We start from the raw sequence: 18746 nt of genomic DNA, 5'->3' as shown, positions 1-18746 counted from the left end.
CATTGGATTCCATAAGGACATCTGAATCCTCAATTCTTCTTTGTTTAAGCAAGATAGATTGTTCTAAGGAGTTATCGATCAGGAAATGTGGTATACAGAATCCTTCAGATTTAACCTTCATTCTTTCTCTGGCAGCACAGTCTGCAGCATTATTTTCTCAGCAAAGCCTTGCTCTGTCCCCATGGGGCCAAACAGTTGGGTTCCTCCACTGCACCTGCCTGTTTCCCACTACGATCTGACTGAGAAGGTAGACACTGCATCTTTTCCATTTTTGTGCTTTCAGAAGCTAGCACAAACACCTATGAGGCACTTAGTTAATGCTTTTTGAATGAATATAGACAGAGATGTCTGGGTATGGTGGCACATGCCTATAATCCCAATGGCTCAGGAGGCAGAAGCAGGAGAAACACAAGTTCAAAGCCAGCCTCAGCAACTTAGTGAGGCCCTAAGTAACTCAGTGAGATAGTGTCTCTAAATAAAATATAAAAAGGAGCTGGGGATATGGCTTAGGGGTTATGTACCCCTGGGTTCAATCCTCAGAACCAAAACAAACAAACAAAAAAAGACAGAGATGGAAATTTCTGACTAAAGTAATAGTACGACAATAACCACAGAGAATAAGGCTCTATGTTTTGGGAGGGCAGGCACCATGTCTTATTTGCCAAGCACTGTAAGGGTCCGGTGAATCGTTGGAGAAAGAGACCACAAGAGACCAGCTTCATGCCATGAGCAGGAGGGAGTTTATTGAAGAGGATCCTAATTCAGCGTGCTGAGGCTCAAGGCTCACTCAGGAAGGGAGAGGGGCCCAGAGCCCAGAGCAGAAGTCAAGCAGAGCTTAAGTACACTTTTTGGGGAGGGCGGGAGGCTTTGCATACATCAGAACAAATCATCATGAGGCATGGGAAAATTGAACAACAACTCTGAGATGTGATTAGCACATTCATTGGCGGGAACCGGCTGGGCGGGGGTGATTGGTCACTCCTAAGCAGGTACACATTCAAACTGATTGGTTCGGGCCCTGTGACAAACTGCACAGGGCCCTAGGCTAAATGGCTAGTAGGGTGTTGTCTTAATTATCTCAGGAATCTGGGTGTAACAGAGGAACTCAATAATACCTAATCTTTTACATTTTAATTCAAGCCTTCCAGCTTAGAAACTTTACCCTTTCAGCGCAATGTCTGACACTTAGTAGGTGTTCTTCTGAACCTTTGATGAACTACATGGTGTATTGCTGTTCTGAAAATACCGAATGTCCTCATGGGGCTGGGGATATTGGTAATTATTTCTGACCAAGGTAGATAATTCAGCCTTGGCGAATTATGTTTCTGATGAAATTAGACAATTTTGAAGATATTTGTCAGTCTGGGCTCTCTGTTCTCTGAACTCCCCCTCCTCCATCCCATACTGGAGGTTGAATCTAGCACAATATTTGGCACTTAGGTGTTCATTAAAATCTTGATGAACTATAGTGTACATTGTTGCTGTGATAAGGCTGGGTCCCCATGGGTGGAGATAAGAGCTCTGTGTCTGTGTGTGAGTGTTGGGGGTGGTGACAGGTGGGGTGTGTAGTGGAGAGGACATGGATAACACTAGGGCCGTGCCCCGTGCCGTGGAAGACTCTTCACCCTAGGCTAGGTCCTTGACATTTGTTTTATAAGCAACAAAGAAATATAGCAGTATTTGATTCACAGACATAATTGAGGCCAGGGGTAGAGAGATTAATTTATAAACTTTTAAATAGTCTGGAAAACAAATAAAAAGTGACTGAACTGGGAAGCAACAGTAGAATTAGAGCATTGGCTTTTAAGAGCTTATTGTTAAATTTTCAGGGATTTTATGAGCCAGATGTTAAAACTTTGGTAGCTTGAAATTGGCCAGAGTGGGGATATTTATACTACTGACATTGGCAAACATTACAAAATATTGCATTTAAAAATTTTTTATTGGGGGGGGGATCATTTTACCAGGACAGCACTAAGATTTCAAAAGAAATATTTGGATAGAAGTGACAGGTCGTGATGATTGGTTGGAGTGGGCATGGCATTAGAAAGTTGTTAAATATGATGCAGAAGTTTCTTATTTGAGATTTAATTCTGCATGACTTGAAGGATTAAGATTTTACCTGGTGGGAACACTGGGAGTTTTGATTTTGGGGAAAAGATGATGAATGTGATGTTTGCTACATAAATTTGGGGGTATAAAACAATATGCATGTGACTCTTTCAAAAAAAGGAATTGAAGCCAGGTATGGTGGCATGTGCTTGTAAATCCCAGAATCTCAAAAGTAAAATAAGGGACTGGGGATGTATGCAAGGACCTGGGTTCAATGCCCAGTACTGCCCCCACCCCTGATAAGGCAAAGGTACATATTGCAGATATCTCTTATATTCTGAATTTTCTCTCTTTCTTTTAACTACCATATGATTTTCATTCCTGTCATTAACTTTCTTTTTCTTTTTTGGGCACGAGGTATTAAACTCAGGGGTACTTGACCACTGCGCCACATCTCCAGTTCTATTTTGTATTTTATTTAGAGACAGGGTCTCATTGAGTTGCTTAGTGCCCTACTGTCAGAGGTTCCAGATATATGTTACCTGAAAGAGGTATTCAGGTCTCCCAACTTGCTTGTACACAGCAAGGAAGAGTGGTTACAGCTGAGGTGACGCATGCCTGTAATCCCAGCTACCTAGGAAGCTGAGGCAGGAGGATTGCAATTTAGCAAGACTCTATCTCAAAATAAAAAATAAAAAGAACGGGTGATGTAGATCAGTGGTAAAGCGTCCCTGGGTTCAGTCCCCAATACTGCAAAAATAAAAATAAATAAATAAATATAAAAATAAAGCCAGTAGCAGTGCAATTCCTATTCACTTCACTCCTTTTCCCTCACTCAGTTATTGCCAGTGAATTCCCTCCCCTCTCCTGAAGTTCAAAACTGTCATCCCCAAATTAGCAGCAACTTGGCTCAGAAAGGGCAGCAGAAAGTAGGGTGGTAGCAGCTGTGACCTCTTGCAAATCAGCTCTTTAACTGGAGTCTTAATTTCACAAACACATCATTCAACCGTTGCTAAAAGCACTCACTACTTCTTGGCATCTAAAGAATGCACTGCAGGACTCCTCAATTTTAATTTAATTTCAGGGAAGTTTGCTGAGTTTGCTGATGGGCCAGAGCGAGGTGTTCAAGTAAAATCTCTGCAGTTCCCACTCTTCCATATTTCCAAACAAAAGCTAGGAGGTGCAGATGAGTGCCAGCCATTCACAGCAACCTTGCTATTCATGATACATGAGCATTTCTTAGCATTTCCTGCTTTATTTAGTTATAAATTAACCTGAAAGGGGAAGGCAATTGAATAACTTTGTAAAGAGCCACTGTTTTGTTCTCTCAAGCAGATGTCTACCATGCAATATTGCAATGTGCAATATTTGGTGGATAGGATTAAATAATTGAGGAAATACTTCTTGTTTTGTGATTTTAGTGCTAGCTTTTCCTTTGTATCAGAGTAAGGAGATATACTTTACCTCTAAGACCCAAAAATGATCTACGTCTCCCACTTACTTCCATTATGGAGAAGTATGATTCTTTTTTAGTGCACTAGGAACACTTAATTAGTGATCCCATTTAGAATGCTTGGTTGGTACTCCTGTGTCTGCAACTTCATCTGGCCTTGCCACCACAGTCTCTCCTGATGCCATCATGTGATCATCCTCCTCAGCTGTACTGGGAAGGGCAGCACTTCTCCTTGGGTAATGTGCCCATGATTCTCTGGGGCCTTTGTTAAAATGCAGACTCTGACTCAGTAGGTTGGAATGGAGCCCCAGGTTAAGCTTTTCCAACAAGGTTCTAGTTAATGCATGTGCTGCTGGTCAGAGAATCATGCTCTTGAGTAGGAAGGTGTAATGGAGGAATGGCAGGTGGAGAGAAAAGATTATAAGCTTCAAACCACAAAGGAGTACACAGGGAAGAGAGGTAAGAAGAGACTTGTATATATATTTGTTTGTATGAATGTTTAAGATACGTGGTAGTGAACAGTGGCCCACTTTATGCTTTGAATATAGCCCTTGCTGCTCTGCCACTGCAACTTATTTTTAAAATGGACATGTTTCTTTCTCTTCCTTTTTTCTTGCTCCTCCCTAATCTCTTCCCTTCCCTAATCTCAGGAAAACAGGAGTACCTTTCCCCACCCCCCACCCCCATTTTAGGCAGATTTATCTGTCCTTGAGTACACAACCACCATAGGAACAAGTAATCCAGACTTTGGGGATGGTACCGAAGATCTCAGAAATGTCTATCTCCCAAATTAACAAGTGAATGACAACTCCAACTAAGAACACGTGGCATGTAGCCTTTGAGTCACCTCTTTAAAAGACCCCTGTTCCTGCTGATGGGCAGAATCACAGCCTCTGGGACAGGAGTCCCTTGTGTTTCTCCTTTGCTTGCAAAGCAATGAACCTTCTTTTACCTTTTTCTCAAAACTGTGTCCTTGTTTTTGGATAGGCATCAGGGACAAGGATTGAGCTTTCAGCAACATGAATACATAAACTATCTTTTTAAAAATAGCAGCATTCAATCGATATTTAAAAAAAAAACTTAAAGAAGGAGTTATAGAGCTATCTTGGCATATTTTAGAGATAATCTTTTATATTTGGTGTATTATAGCTTAAAATAAGCTAATGTATGATGATTAGTATGCTGTCTAAGCACAATGTGTTTATTATATTTACTGTTATTATTTAGCAGTGATCCACTTTATGCTTTGAATACAGCCCTTGCTGCTCTGTCCCTGCAATTTTTTTTTAAAGAGAGAGAATTTTTAATATTTATTTTCTGGTTATTTATTTACATCTTTATTGGTATGTGGTCCTGAGGATCGAACCCGGGCCGCACGCATGCCAGGCGAGCGCGCTACCGCTTGAGCCACATCCCCAGCCCCTGTCACTGCAATTTATTTTTAAAATGGACACGTTTCTTTCTCTTCCTCTCTCCCTGCTCCTCCCTACTCTGTCGTCCTCCCTAATCTCAGGGGAAACAGGATTAGCTTTCTTCTCCTTGTTCCACAGATTTATCAGTGCTTGAGTATACACCTACCATGGAATGAAGTGATCCAGACTTTGAGAGTGGCACCAGAAGATCTCAGAAATGACTATCTCCCAAATTAACAAGTGAATGACAACTTCAACAGATAACACCCAATCTCCTCTTTAAAAGCTCCCTGTTCCCGCTAATGGGCAGAACCACAACCTTTGGGACAGGAGTCCTCTGTTTTTCTCCTTTGCTAGCAAAGCAATAAGACTACTTCTTCTTTTTTTTTGCAAAACCATGTCCTCATTATTGGATTGGCATTGGAGATAAGGACCAAACTTTCCGCAACATTATTATTATTATTGTTGTTGTTATTTTATCTTGGTCCTAGGATTCAAAGGTCTAGGAATTAGAATTTAAAGTAGTCTCTTTCTGTCTTGTCTGCCTGCCTGCCTTCTTTCCTTCCTCTTTTCCTTCCCTTTCCTTGTCTTTCCTTTCTCTTCCATTCTAGGGCTTGAACCCAGGGACACATTTAAACTGAGCTAATCTCAGCCCTTTCTATTTTTTATTTTGAGATAGTCTCCTAAACTGGTGAGATTGGCCCCCAACTTGCCATTTTTCTGCCTCAGCCTCCCAAATGGCAGGGATTACAGGCATGTGCCACTGCACCTGGCCATGGAAATGAGAATTTCTTGGAGAAATAAATTGTTCATGATTGGCAAAGGACAGTCATTGTGATAGACACCACAAATCAAAGAGCCACTTTTTTTTTTTTTTTTTTGTCCCTTGAAGCAGTTGCTCACCATACAATAACCACACCAGATCAAGAAGGGCCTGGGAAGTAAGCTTGTTTTAGGACATTGCAAATACTTTTTAGTTGCAATGGAGGTTGCAGTTGCTTCTAACCTAAGCTGCGTTTATAGTGGTAACTCCTCTGACCAAAAAAAAAAAAAAAAAAAATTAGGAATGAAGGGGGGAAAAAAAGAACTAAAGCTTGTCTCCTAAAAACTGAAAAAGTGAAACCAAGATTCGATGTAGCAGTAATCAAGATTAGGTCATCAGTAACTGAAGTTTAGTGAGAAAGGCTCTAAATTGTAGCAATTTGAAAAAGAAGTTTGTTTCTCTGAATTCAGATTGGTTAATACTTCTAATTTAAAGAAGTTATTTTTACAAAATAGCAGAATTAAATGGGATTTTGTTAAATACTAATTTTTTAACCACATGATGTTATTGTTCTCTCATCCTATTTAAATTATAAAGTCTTGTTTTTCAGTGGTGCTCATCGTCTTTAATTAAACGGGTATAACTGACTTTATAAACTTAAATGTTTATCAGTTGCTGGGCAAAGCTTACTACTTATTCAGCCAAACCATTAATGCTGTATAATAAAGCACTCCCATCCACCTAGTGGTAAAAATCCAAATTGCAAGCATTGAGCCTAGGTTGAGATGCTCCAAACCGCTTTTTGAGAAGTTAGCCAGATGAATTCCAGCTTCTGTAACCACAGGGGCCACGTGTGGTCAGCTGCGGCTCTGCCATTCCTCTAGGGGTTCAGCAGACCCAAAGAAACATGGGCCACTCTTGAGGCTGGAGTTAATACACTGCTTTTTCCTTTAGTTTACTTAGACCTGTCTGTACACACCAGAAAAGCAGATAGTGCTCTCATTATCATCACTGCATTCGGGGTAATGTGGGAAGCATGTTTTTGAGTTGTTCACAGAATGGAAAAAACGTACTTATGAGCTCTATTACTATTTGTAGAGCTTATCTAAAACAAAATGACAAATACTATGATAAGAATTATGTATAGGAGGTTCATAACATGTTTTACATCTTTTGAATTCTTGCCGATAGCCTCTTATCAGGAGGCAGTGAAATATAAGTGAAAGAGCACTGGGAATATACAAACTTGGTTGTGGGACCTTAGTGGGTTCTCTTCACCTATAACATGGAATATTTCCTAACACATACCATTAGGAGATTAAAAATATATGCAGAATAATTAGTGCAGTGTGGTTACAGAGCCTGGTTTAGGGATCAGAGGCAAAGGTGGTAAGGTAAGTTTTTCCTTAGTTTCTGTATGTTTGTGAGGAGCTCATCACCTCCAGGAACATGCATCCCCCGCCACCACCTGGGTACATGAGCTCAGCATTGAGTCAGAGGAAAGGAGGTCTCTGTCTGAATCATGGTTCACTTCCTGAGGTTCCTTAGTCATCTAAACTGGGCCAGACGAGGCTGCCCCTACTGAGAAATGTTCGCATTCTATTTTGAGTCAAGTACATTATTTACTGATAGTCTTGCCTAGATGTACATGGTGTTTGTGTCTTGGTGCACAATGTGGCCAAGGTAACACATATGTTCTTCTGAAGCTGGCTTTTATTTTTTTGGAGAAAGTTATGACTAGCCGCAGAGAACTGGAAACGGTCTTTCAGTCTGGAGGAGCAGCGGAAGCTGCAGTAGGTGGAGCAGAAGCTGACTAACTTGCAGGGTAACCTCTATGGGGGTGTTACATAACCTTGGGTTTTGTCACCTGTACAGCAAAAGCTATGGTTTCAGGGTTGCTCCCTGCTGTTGGTGAGGGGTAACTCATAGAGTGGTTTCCAAGTACTTTTATTAAACATTAGCATTTCAGTAATAGTGATTGACACATTTATGACTGTCAGGTCTCATACTTGTGGTGGTAAAGAATTTGAATAATGGAGGCTGGGATTGTGGCTCAGTGGTAGAGGCTTGCCTAGCATTGTGAGGCACTGGGTTGGATCCTCAGCACCACATATAATACGTAAATAAATTAATTAAATAAAGATCCATTGACAACTAAAAATTTTTAAGAAAAAGAATTTGAATAATGTAAATTTTGATTTATGATTTAAATGACAAGAGTAGACCCACAAATTAGAACTATGGGCATTTTTTTTTAAGGTGCACAATGCTGCCCTTGTACTCTTTCCCCCCCCATAGTTCTAGCTAATTTTATTTATTTATTTATTTTAGTTGTAGATGGTCACAATACCTTTATCTTATTTATTTATTTATTTTTATGTGGTGCTGAGGATTGAAACCAGTGCCTCACATGCACCAGGCACTGCTCTACCACTGAGCCACAACCCCAGCCCCATGTCCTTGTACTTATTAAAATGATATGTGCTCAAGGCAGAACATTTGGTGTATATAGTTGTCACTTGGTGTCCTAGGGGTTGGTTCCAGACTATCCACCCTAAATAAAATGATGTATTTTCATATAACCTTTTCATATCTTTATAAAAATTTTAAATAATCTCTAGATTACTTATAATAGCTGATTCAGTGTTTATTTTTAGGGAAATATGACAAGAAAAAACAGTCTGTATATATGTTCAGTACAGATGCAGTTTTTTTTCCCTCTGTTTTTTTTTTGATCTGCTCTACATTGAATCTGTGGCTGTGGAACCTGTAGCTACAAAGGACCAACTTTTTCAAGCACAACGAAAAGAGTCATCCACAGTTAGGCCACACATTCTAGTACACCTAGGACAGTCCTACTCATTTCACTCATAAAATTGTCCCAGTTAGATGATAGCTTATGTGGTCACTCTGTTACTACAGTGTCCATACCGCTGTCTCCCAGAGATAACTACTGTGCATATGTTGATCAATGGCTATGGATCCCTTTTTCTTTTTTCTTTTTCTTTTGGTCCTGGGGATTGGACTGAGAGGCACTCGGCCACCGAGTCACATCCCCAGCCCTATTTTGTATTTTATTTAGAGACAAGGTCTCACTGAATTGCTTAGTGTCTCACCATTGCCAAGGTTGGCTTTGAACTCACAGTCCTCCTGACTCAGCCTTCTGAGCTGCTGGGATTATAGGCAAATGCCATGGCACCCAGCTGAATCCCTTTTTCTAACAGCAGGGTCATGACAGAGTGATAAGGAATCTATGTTGAAGAGCCAATAATCTGGGATGAGGAGCTTGATTGGGTCACTTATTAGCTCTGAGATTTTAAGCAAATGGCTCTTAAAAATTATTTGCTTGTTGTATCTTGCCAAATGCAGCAAAGTAATATATGCATATGGAAAAAAAGATGGCGTCCATAGCATCTCTACCCTACCCCCCAGAGTTAGCGTCTTTAGTTGGGTTGGTTATTTCGCCTCTTTGCACCTCATTCTCTCATCTGAAAGATGGGAGGTATGATGCTCTTCTCAAATACTCATTCCTTATCTGCCTAGCACAGATCCTAATGTATAGTCAATGCTAAAAAAATGGCTACTAATATGATGATCACGGGTATGCTCTTTGGTAGGCTGCTTATTTTCACTTTGCAAGTATACAGAATGGTTGCTTAACCTCTTGTAATAAACAAAATCCCCCAGTAAATATGAAAATGTGAGTTTTCTGAGGGGCCTCTATTCAAATGTTGTTCTTAAGCAAATATTACCAGGCTCAACAAGCAGAGAAGTGGAACCCTCATCCCCCCTTGTAGAAACTGGTCCTTCCAGGTGGGGTTTGGGGTAGTCTGGGTGTGTGGGAGGCAGTGGGGTGGAACATTTACACTGCTGTTTGTGGTGTACCTGTTCAGTTATAAACAGAGAGCTTTAGTTTCCATCTGGCTCCTCTCACTGGCTCTAAACTCACATTAAAAAGAAAGGAGAGTAATGAAAAAGAAAGTCATCTCAACTGTTCCAGGGACAAGGTCAAAAACAAATTTGGTCCTACAGTCCCAGGTTCTAATGTGGTCAGAACGAGGCAGGAGATGGAGTTTTCTGAAATTGAAAAAACAAAACAAAAAGAAAAACAAAAAGAAAACAAAAAACCAACCCAGGGCTGTGTATTTTGACTATGAAGATTAGTTCTTGTCTGTTCTCAGTGATGAGTGCTACTCTCTCTGTAGTCAAAACATCCCTCTGAAACTGAGGATTGCTGACAAGAATGTCCTCCCTTTCCTGTTGCTTTATTTAGTTATAGTCAGTTCCAGCTTGTTTTGTCACAGTCCGACATGAGGGAGATGCCTTCTTTATCCTCAGTATAATGGAAACTTTGGTTCACAGAATTCATCTTTGAGGCTCCTGTAGCCCGGTCTCTCCTCTACTGGGCTCCACCCTAACTGTCTGTGGTACTGGGTTTGAAAACCTTTCCTTGAGGTTGGGATTCACTCTTTGAGCTGTGGTAACTTGAATGGGATCCCATTTTTATTCACTCCTATGTCTTCTTAGGCTCTTCTAAGAGCATTAAAATCCAGTCCCTGCCTTACTCCCTGTGTGAGGAGCTTGCAAAATTAACACTGACATTTTTTTTTTCAATTACAGAGCTATATTGGTACTAAATTACATATCAGTAGTATTTTATTCAGAAGATATTCTTTCATGCTGTTAAAAGCAAAGAATTTTTTTTTTTACCTCCTCCAAGAATAATAGGTTATAGATCTGTGCTTCTTTCTTCAAGAGTAACATCTTGGTTCTGGGAAGCATTTTTTGTATTTTGATGTCCTTTACATACATAGGGTGGCATGTAGTATTAGTTGTCATCCCTATGTGTGTTATTAAAATTTTAGATAATAAATACAGTCTGGCCCCGCATAATGATATTTTAGTCAATGATGAACTGCATAACGGCGGTCCCATCAGATTTTATTGCCTGGTTATACTGTAGTCATCTAGTTTGTATATATACACTCTATGGTGTTTGCAGAATGATGAAACACCTAATGACCCATTTCTCATAATATATCCCTGTAGTTAAGTGATACACAACTACATATACTTTAAACCAGGCAGACATTTATTTTTAACCTTATCAATGAAACTTCAGAGAATTTTTTTCTGTATTAGCTATCTGGATTTGTTATCTACTGGTACCATATCAGTCAGCATTTTGTTACTAACACAGATAATCAACATACAAGAAGAAAAAGTTTATTTTGGCTCATGATTTTAGACATTCCAGTCCATGATCAGGCAGATCCATTATGTTCAGGCTTCTGGTGAGGGTGCCAGTAGGCCATGGTGGGAAGTATACATTAGAGCAAAACCAATCACCTCATGACCAAGAAGCAAACAGACAGAATGAGGAATGGGCCAGGGTCCCATAATCTCTTATTTAGGTCATAATCCAATGACCTAAAGATTTCCCACTAGGCTCTACTTCTTTTTTTAAAATTTTATTTGTTCTAATTAATTATACATGACAGTAGAATGCACATTGACACATCATACATAAATGGAGTATAACTTCTCATTCTTCTGGTTGTACTTGATGTAGAATCACCCCAGTTGTGTAGTTGTATATGCACATAGGGTAATGATGCTGGATTCATCCTACTATCCTTCCTAACCCTTTACCCCCCCCTTCCTCACTCCCTGCTGCCAAATCCAAAGTACCTCCATTCTTCCCTAGCCCCCACTTATTGTGAATTAGCATCTGCATATCAGAGAAAAAATATGGTCTGGTTTTTTTTTTGTGATTGGCTTATTTTGCTTAGCATGATATTCTCCAGCTCCATCCATATACCGGCAAATGCCATAATTTCCCCATCTATGGCTGAATATTATTCCCATTGTGCATATATACAACATTGTTTTATCTATTCATCTAGGCTGGTTCCATATTTAGCTATTGTGAGTTGAGCTGAACATTGATGTGGCTGTATCACTGTAGTATGCTGATTTTAAGCTCTTGGATAAAAACCAAGGAGTGGGATAGTTGGGTCAAATGGTAGTTCCATTCCAAGTCTTCTGAGGACTTTTCATACTGCTTTCCATAGTGATTGCACCAATCTTCAGTCCCACCAGCAATGTATGTAGGTTATACTTGTAGATGGACACAATATCTTTTTTTAAAATTTTTATATGGTGCTGGGGATCAAACCCAGTGCCTTGTGCATGCTAGACAAGCACTCTACCTCTGAGCCACAACCTGGACCCAGTATGTAGGTTCTACTTCTTAAGGGTTCTACCATCTTCCAAGAATGCTACCCTAAAGATCAAGGCTTTAAAAACATAGGATTTTGTAGGATAGTCAAGACCCAAAGTATAGCAGATACCTAATGAATTGCCCTCAAACTTATCATCTTAATAAGCAAATATTATTTACGTGCATTCTGAGGGTCAGGAATCCAGGAGCAGAATTGCTGGGCAGTTTTGGCCCCAAGTCTCTTATGTGGTTTCATAAGTCTTCTTATGTTGGTTGGGGTTGCAGTTTTCTGAAAAAAGAAGGGGCTGGAGAATCCACTTCTAAGCTCATTCATGAGGCTGTTGGTGAGGGGCTTCAGTTTTTTACCACGTGGGCCTTTACTTAGGGTGGCTTATGGCATGACCATTGGCTTTCTTCAGAATGAGTGATCCAAGAGAGAACAGGACAGAAGCCACAGTATCTTTTAGAACCTAATCTCAGAAGAGATTTAATACCATTTGGACCATAGTCTGTTGGTCATACAGATTAATTCTGGTACCATATAGGAGGGGACTTTTGAAGGATGAGAATCATAAAGCGTTATTTTGGAAGCTGGCTCTCACAGTTCATTCTTTGGGTCCTAATGATTCACATCCCTTCCTCGTGCAAAACACACGGAACCTTTCATAAATTCACCCAAAGTCTCATCCCATTGTAGCCTTAGTTTAAAGTCTAGGACATGGTTATCTAAAGTCGGTCTAGGTACAGATGAGGCTTGTCTGGTTTAGTTCACTCAAGAACCATTCTTCTCCACAAACCTGAGGGCTACACAGACAGCTTGCTCCCCCACCCAGCATACTCAGCAAGGCATAGGACCCCCACGGTAGATATTCCTGCTCAGATATGGGGAGAAAGGGAGGCCATAGGAATCCTTACAATTTCTGAATTCCAGCTGGGCAAACTTGGAACTTCCCTGTGACTCAGTCATGCTCCTGACGAGGAGTTACTCTACATCATTCTTGCTCTGCTATTTTGACTCTATGTTCTAATCTGAGTCACCTCTTTGTTTCATGAAAATTAGCATTTTTTTCTCAACACCTCTTTTTTCATTGAATCTTTGGGGTTCAGTAGCCTCTTTATTTTTTTCCTCTTCTCTATGCCTTTCAGTCGAAGCTAGCAGTGCGTCTTATTCTTTTTTTTTAGATGTTTATTTTTTGCAGTTGTAGTTGGACACAATAACTTTATTTTGTTTATTTATATGTGGTGCTGAGGATCAAATCCAGGGCCTTGTACGTGCGAGGTGAGAGCTCTACTGCCGAGCCATAACCCCAGCCCCAGGGCTTCTTATTCTTTTAAAAACTTTATGGGGGCATGCTGGGGACGTGGCTCAGTCATAGAGTGCTTGATAGCATGCATGAGGCCTTGGGTTTGAACCCCAGCACCACAAAACAAACAAGCAGAAAAACGTTATGAGTCTTCTGTGAATACTGTTGGGGTTTACTCTATTAGAAAATATTGATTAATCTCTTTGAGAGAAGACTTTGTTTAACTATAAGCTTTGGCTGAGAGACAATGTCCTTGAACTTCCCGAAACTCCTGTTGTTTAACTGAATGAACCTCCCACCCTTAAAATCTCAAGCCCTTAAAGTCCAAGGCCCACTATCTTCCTCACAGTGTCCTGGATTTATTTTTTCTTAAAAGTCATTTCTAAAATGTATTATTGTTTGTTATCTGGAAGGGTTGAAAGTTTCAAAACCAAGTGTTTAATAGTTTCTTGGTGTGACAGTTACTGGCTTCTGTGTTAACCCAGGGACATTCAGAGGTAGAATGATTGGATTAAGAGATGTGACCTAATCGTTTCCATCCTACTTTGAATGGACTAATTGGGTGGCAATAGTAGGCAGGTGGCGCATGGCTGAAGGAGGTGGGTCACTGGAGGTTTGCCTGGAAGGCTGGATCGTCCCTGAGGTGCTTTCTCCTCTCTCTGTTTCCTGGTCGCCATGAAGCAGCGCTCCTCCACCATGATGGTGGAGCAGTCCTCCTTCTGCCATGATGTTCTGCCTCATCTTAGGTCTGGAACAATCGAGTTGGCCTACTGAGGACTGAACTTATGAAACCATGTGCCAAAATAAAATTTTCCTTTTCTTAGTTGTTCTGGTCAGTATTTTGGTCACAGTGACACAAAACTGACTAACATCCTTAGCTTGTTCAATTTAACAGTCTTTTATGTAACAGTATTACTCTTTTTTTTTTTTTTTGCACTGGGGATTGAATGCAGGAATGTTTTACTACTGGGCTATATCCCTTTTTATTTTTATTTTGAGTCAGGTCTCACTAAGTAGCTGAAGCTGGTCTTGAACTTGCAATCCTCCTACCTTAGTCTCTTTGGGATTATAGGGGTGTGTGTGTGTGTGTGTGTGTGTGTGTGTGTGTGTGTGTGTGTGTGATAGCACTTGACAGTGGTCTTGTCTTCTATGAGCATTGAGAAGAATCCAGGGGGCACTTTTTAATATTCTGGCTAGAAATATTCTCAGCTAGACCACCAAGTTCATTGGGTACTTTTTCCACTTTCCACATAACTTCCAGTGATAATGTTGGCCAACTTTTTGCTACTATGTAAAGATTGTACTTTATTCCAGTTTCCAGTAGGATTTTCCTCAATTTCCCTTAAGGCCTTACCAACATCCCATAGTTCAGAATTAAATAAACATTGTGTTCAATGCACTTTTTCTTTTTTAGTCTTAGATGGACACAATACCTTTATTTTATTTATTTATTTTTATGTGGTGCTGGGGACCGAACCCAGTGCCTCATGCATGCTAGGCAAGCGCTCTCTCTACCACTGAGCCACAACCCTGGCCCTCGACGCGCTTTCATATTTCACTAACACGCCTCAAAATTCTCCCTGCTTTTCCAGTTTCAAAGCTACTCCCACATTTTAGGTGTTTGTTATGGTATTCCACCTCCAAATATCCACATCTTTAAACAGTTCTTCCTGAGAACCCATTTATTCCCATTTTATTCTCGATTCCAGATTGGGAACTAGAGGCTCAGAGGGCTTGGGACTCCAGTTTTCATAGCCGTGATATGGCAGAACCATGACTGAAATCTAAGAAAGCCTGACTTTAAAGTGCTGCTTCTTTTTATTGTACCATGCTGTTGCTGGAGAAGAACAGGCAAACAGAACTTGTTAATAATTAGAAATTGCCAAAGTCTTGGCAGGAGCATGATACCATACAATTCTAGATGGCACCTTTGACATATAGTCTTCTGTTTTGATTGCCCAGTGCAGAGATCCTGTGTCTTTAGATGCTTCATTTTATTAATGAAGAAACTGAGGTTTCTCAGGATCACACAGCTAAGAAATGTCAGAAACCAGGTCCAAATGATATCCAAATCCTGCATCTTCCCAGTGTTGAACATATACACCATTTCTTTTCTATTGGGATTTGGAAGGATGTTGAAGGCATTGTGGGAAGGGACAGAACGGGACTAACTACATGGCCTTAAATTCTCTGTACTTAGGGTTTCTCAAATGTCAAAAAGAGGAATGGGTAGTTCCTCATGGGGACAGTGTCACTGTTGAATGCAGCCATGCACATAAAGCTTAGCAGTGCCCAATGTGTTATAAACGTTTTACAAATGTCCTCACAGAGTCAGTGCTTGGGAGATTTGTATTCTAGCTGCAGTCCTGGGGCTAATCTGAATGATTCAAGGTCTTGTTTCAGGTTTGCTTTAAAACAAAGATGGAAGTTCCATTTGGGATGTCACTAAAATTTTGATGAGGATAAACGAAATCAGTTACACAACAAGTATTGAGTTCCTCAGGAGAAAGTTATTCCAGAAGTCTGGCCTTCTATATCACCATCTCAGAGGGTATGAAAGAGCCTCATTCTGAGCCTGTAATGCCCCTTTGGCTCCAGCCGGGAGCCCACGCTTCATTAAAACCTGTGAGCTGTGCCAATGTGTCTGGGGCTTTATGAGGTGGATGAAAAGGGACCTCGGAAGAGACTATCGGTTCCACTCTGGCTTGGGCTGGTGTTTGCCCCCAGACTCATGTGGTGAGATGACAGCACCAGCTCACCCACTTCGCTTCAGCCTGGGATTCTCGCAAGGGCCAGGGCATTGATCTTGCCCCCAAAGCTTGGAATGTGGCTCCAGCCTTATCCCCAGACCTCTTGAGGTCTCCACAGTCGGCCTCACACTTTCACAGGTTTATTCCTGGTGGTAACTGGTCTCACAGGGTAGGAAAGTATGAATTTGGAGCTTTGTGGTCATTTTTATGTAACAATGTTTTAATACATAAGATGTTAGAGTCAAGCTTTCTATGCTTTCCAAACGGTGTCTGTATTTTGATTTTTAATGTGCTCCTGAACAAGGCCGTCTGCCAGCATAGGCCAAATCTGGTTAAGAAGGGCTCCTGTACCTGGAAAGGGTCCCTTGAGAAAGCACTTCAAGTCATTTATCCAGTGCTGGCTGGATTTGCTCTTGGCTTGGAGACTGTCAACTTTCCACCAGACCTGCCGCATAGTAGAGCACATCCTCTCAGAGAGGGCGACGGGGCCAAGGAGAGAGCAGGTTGCAGGAACGACAGCTATAAAGCAGATGTTATTAGTGGGCATTGGGTGAGGTTGGGAGGCTGAGTACAGTAGCTTCATTTCTGCCTCCAAGGTGGGCCACAAGACTGTGGTCTAGAAGGAAAGCCGTTCCCATTTGGCTGAGTCTGGCATCCTGAGAATCCCCAGGCGAAGAAACACTTCTGCCTGGTGTGTAAATTCGGAGCTTGGGCCTGGAAGGAGAGACGTGGATGAAATGCGACATTTGGGGTGCAGCCTTGAAAACCGTCAAAAAGACACCAGTTGAGAAGTAGGAGCAAGGAGTTTAAATGTCTCTTGACCACCCAGTTTTCACTTGGCTTTGATTATTAATTAAAGTAAGAAACCTGATTTAAAAAAAAAAAAAAGGCTATTGGAAAATCAGTCTCGGCAGGGTGGACACTGGCTTGTGGAGATGGAGTGGGGCTCGATTGTGTGAGTTCTGCATGTTGCTAGGTCTGTGGCGAGAGACTCAAAGGTAATTTAGGTGAGGATACATGCTCCAATTTGATATATGGAACTTTTATAAAGACGTCTCCCTTCACTGATTTCTTCACTTTGTCAGGGAATCTGGGCCAGTTCAGTGCCCTTCCCCCACCAACCCTCTGGTATCTATAGAGACTCTTGATATATGGTGACACAGCTGGGCTTCCCCCTGGATATCTGAACACTAGTAGTTTATGTTTGGATTTCTTTTTTTTCCTCCCAGAGAATTGATGAAAGAATAATTCTTTGATTCTTAATTTGACCTGGTTTTGTATCTGATCATCCCTCATCATCTAGGGGTCTATAGTACCTCTGAGTACTTTCTGACCAGCCTCTTGGTCTTTCTTGATGCCTCCACTTTGCCATGACTTCTCTCCCATCCCTCTTATTCACATATTCCCTTAGGAAGAATCAAATAAAATGGTCTGATAATTATTATTTTTTAGACTCCAAACTCTACATTGAAATGGAATGAAGTGTACAACCAAACTTAACTCATTGAGTTGTGTTTGGGTACTTCAAACTCAAATTATATGACTGTATGTATATAATGAACAACACATTGATGATTCCCAGAGAGATTTATGAATTCTATTCATGAAATACACCATAGATGGAGATGGTGTTGACTGTGAATTTGTTTGTTGTGCAAAATTACCTTTCTGAAAATTATCTTTGTAATTCTTTGCTACCCTTCTTGGTGCTGGGGATTGAACCCAGGGCCTCATGCATGTGAAACATGTGCTGTGCCATTGAGCACCACCTAAACCCAGGAAGCTTCTTCCCATCTTCAAGGCCAGTGTGCAGAAGTGCTCCATGGTATCTATAATTAGGCTGCCCTGAGTATTTAATCTGGAGAGAGCTAAAAGGGAATACTTCCCACTTTCCATACCTCCTCAAGGAGAAGTCCATTGCTGTTGTGTGCCAAAACCTGAATGTATAAAACAGAAAGCACTAAGACGGGCTGGAAGCTGGGTCACATCCACGAGAGAAGCATTTCCAACCTCACATACTTCAAGTGTGTGATGCCAAACCATTAACTCACAGCCCTGCTCATTCATTCATTCTGTAGTCCTTTCCTGTCCTCCTCTGCAAGGTCGGTTTCAGTGTTCGAAGGCGGCTTCTCTTTCTACTGTGATTTGTAAAGTGACCTCATCAACATCAGGGTGGTGTTGGTGCAGAGTTTGGAGTTGGTAGTTGACCTTTCCAAATATAAATGGAGCAGAGATTAACCCAGTAGAATAGGTGTGAGGTGTGACACGGAGGGCAGCATTGAACTAAGGAAGAGATAATGCTGGGCTTAGGGAAAAACATGACTCTGGGGGAGACAATCTTTGGTCTCTTTATTGTACCATTCTGCTTTGTCCCTCTCAACCCCATGCATATCTGTGCTGCTGCCCCATCTTCTCATGCCACCTGTCCTGCCATCATCTGAAACACAAGTGCACACTAAGATAATAGTGACTGGATGTGCCTTCCTTCCCGGGTGTCATGGGAGCTAAGGACATTGAGCACAATGGACATTGCTTGACTCCGAAGCAAATATCTAATGATTCTGGTGACATTTGATGAACAGAGGTAGTTTAAAGGGCAGACTTCAACTGTGACTGGTGAAATCTCCTAAGAAGTCGTCCACCCAAATTATTCATATGCCAGTTTCCTCAAAAAGCTTCTCATATTTTATTTTTCAGTATGTCATCAAGGTGGAAAATATGTTGTCAAGTTTCCCAATATTTAGCACTTAGGAAAGTGAGGAATAGAGAGGTTAGAGAGACTGAGAGGT

The 18746-nt window shown here is 41.1% G+C and overlaps 1 long non-coding RNA gene across 1 annotated transcript in view; it reads left to right on the top strand.

Moving 5' to 3' along the window:
- Positions 1 to 3700: 3700 nt before the first annotated feature.
- LOC144378381 (uncharacterized) overlaps positions 3701 to 18746 on the top strand; it is a 181771-nt gene continuing 166725 nt past the window's right edge. Inside the window, exon 1 of the long non-coding RNA XR_013440040.1 lies at positions 3701 to 3964. This is a non-coding gene — a long non-coding RNA (uncharacterized LOC144378381). The remainder of the gene's footprint in view (positions 3965 to 18746) is intronic.

This window comes from Ictidomys tridecemlineatus, chromosome 6 (genome assembly GCF_052094955.1).
Source record: "Ictidomys tridecemlineatus isolate mIctTri1 chromosome 6, mIctTri1.hap1, whole genome shotgun sequence".
In the NCBI taxonomy this organism is placed as follows: domain Eukaryota; kingdom Metazoa; phylum Chordata; class Mammalia; order Rodentia; family Sciuridae; genus Ictidomys; species Ictidomys tridecemlineatus.
The sequence above is the reverse complement of the archived record's forward strand: the minus strand, read 5'-3'. Positions and strand labels throughout refer to the sequence as shown.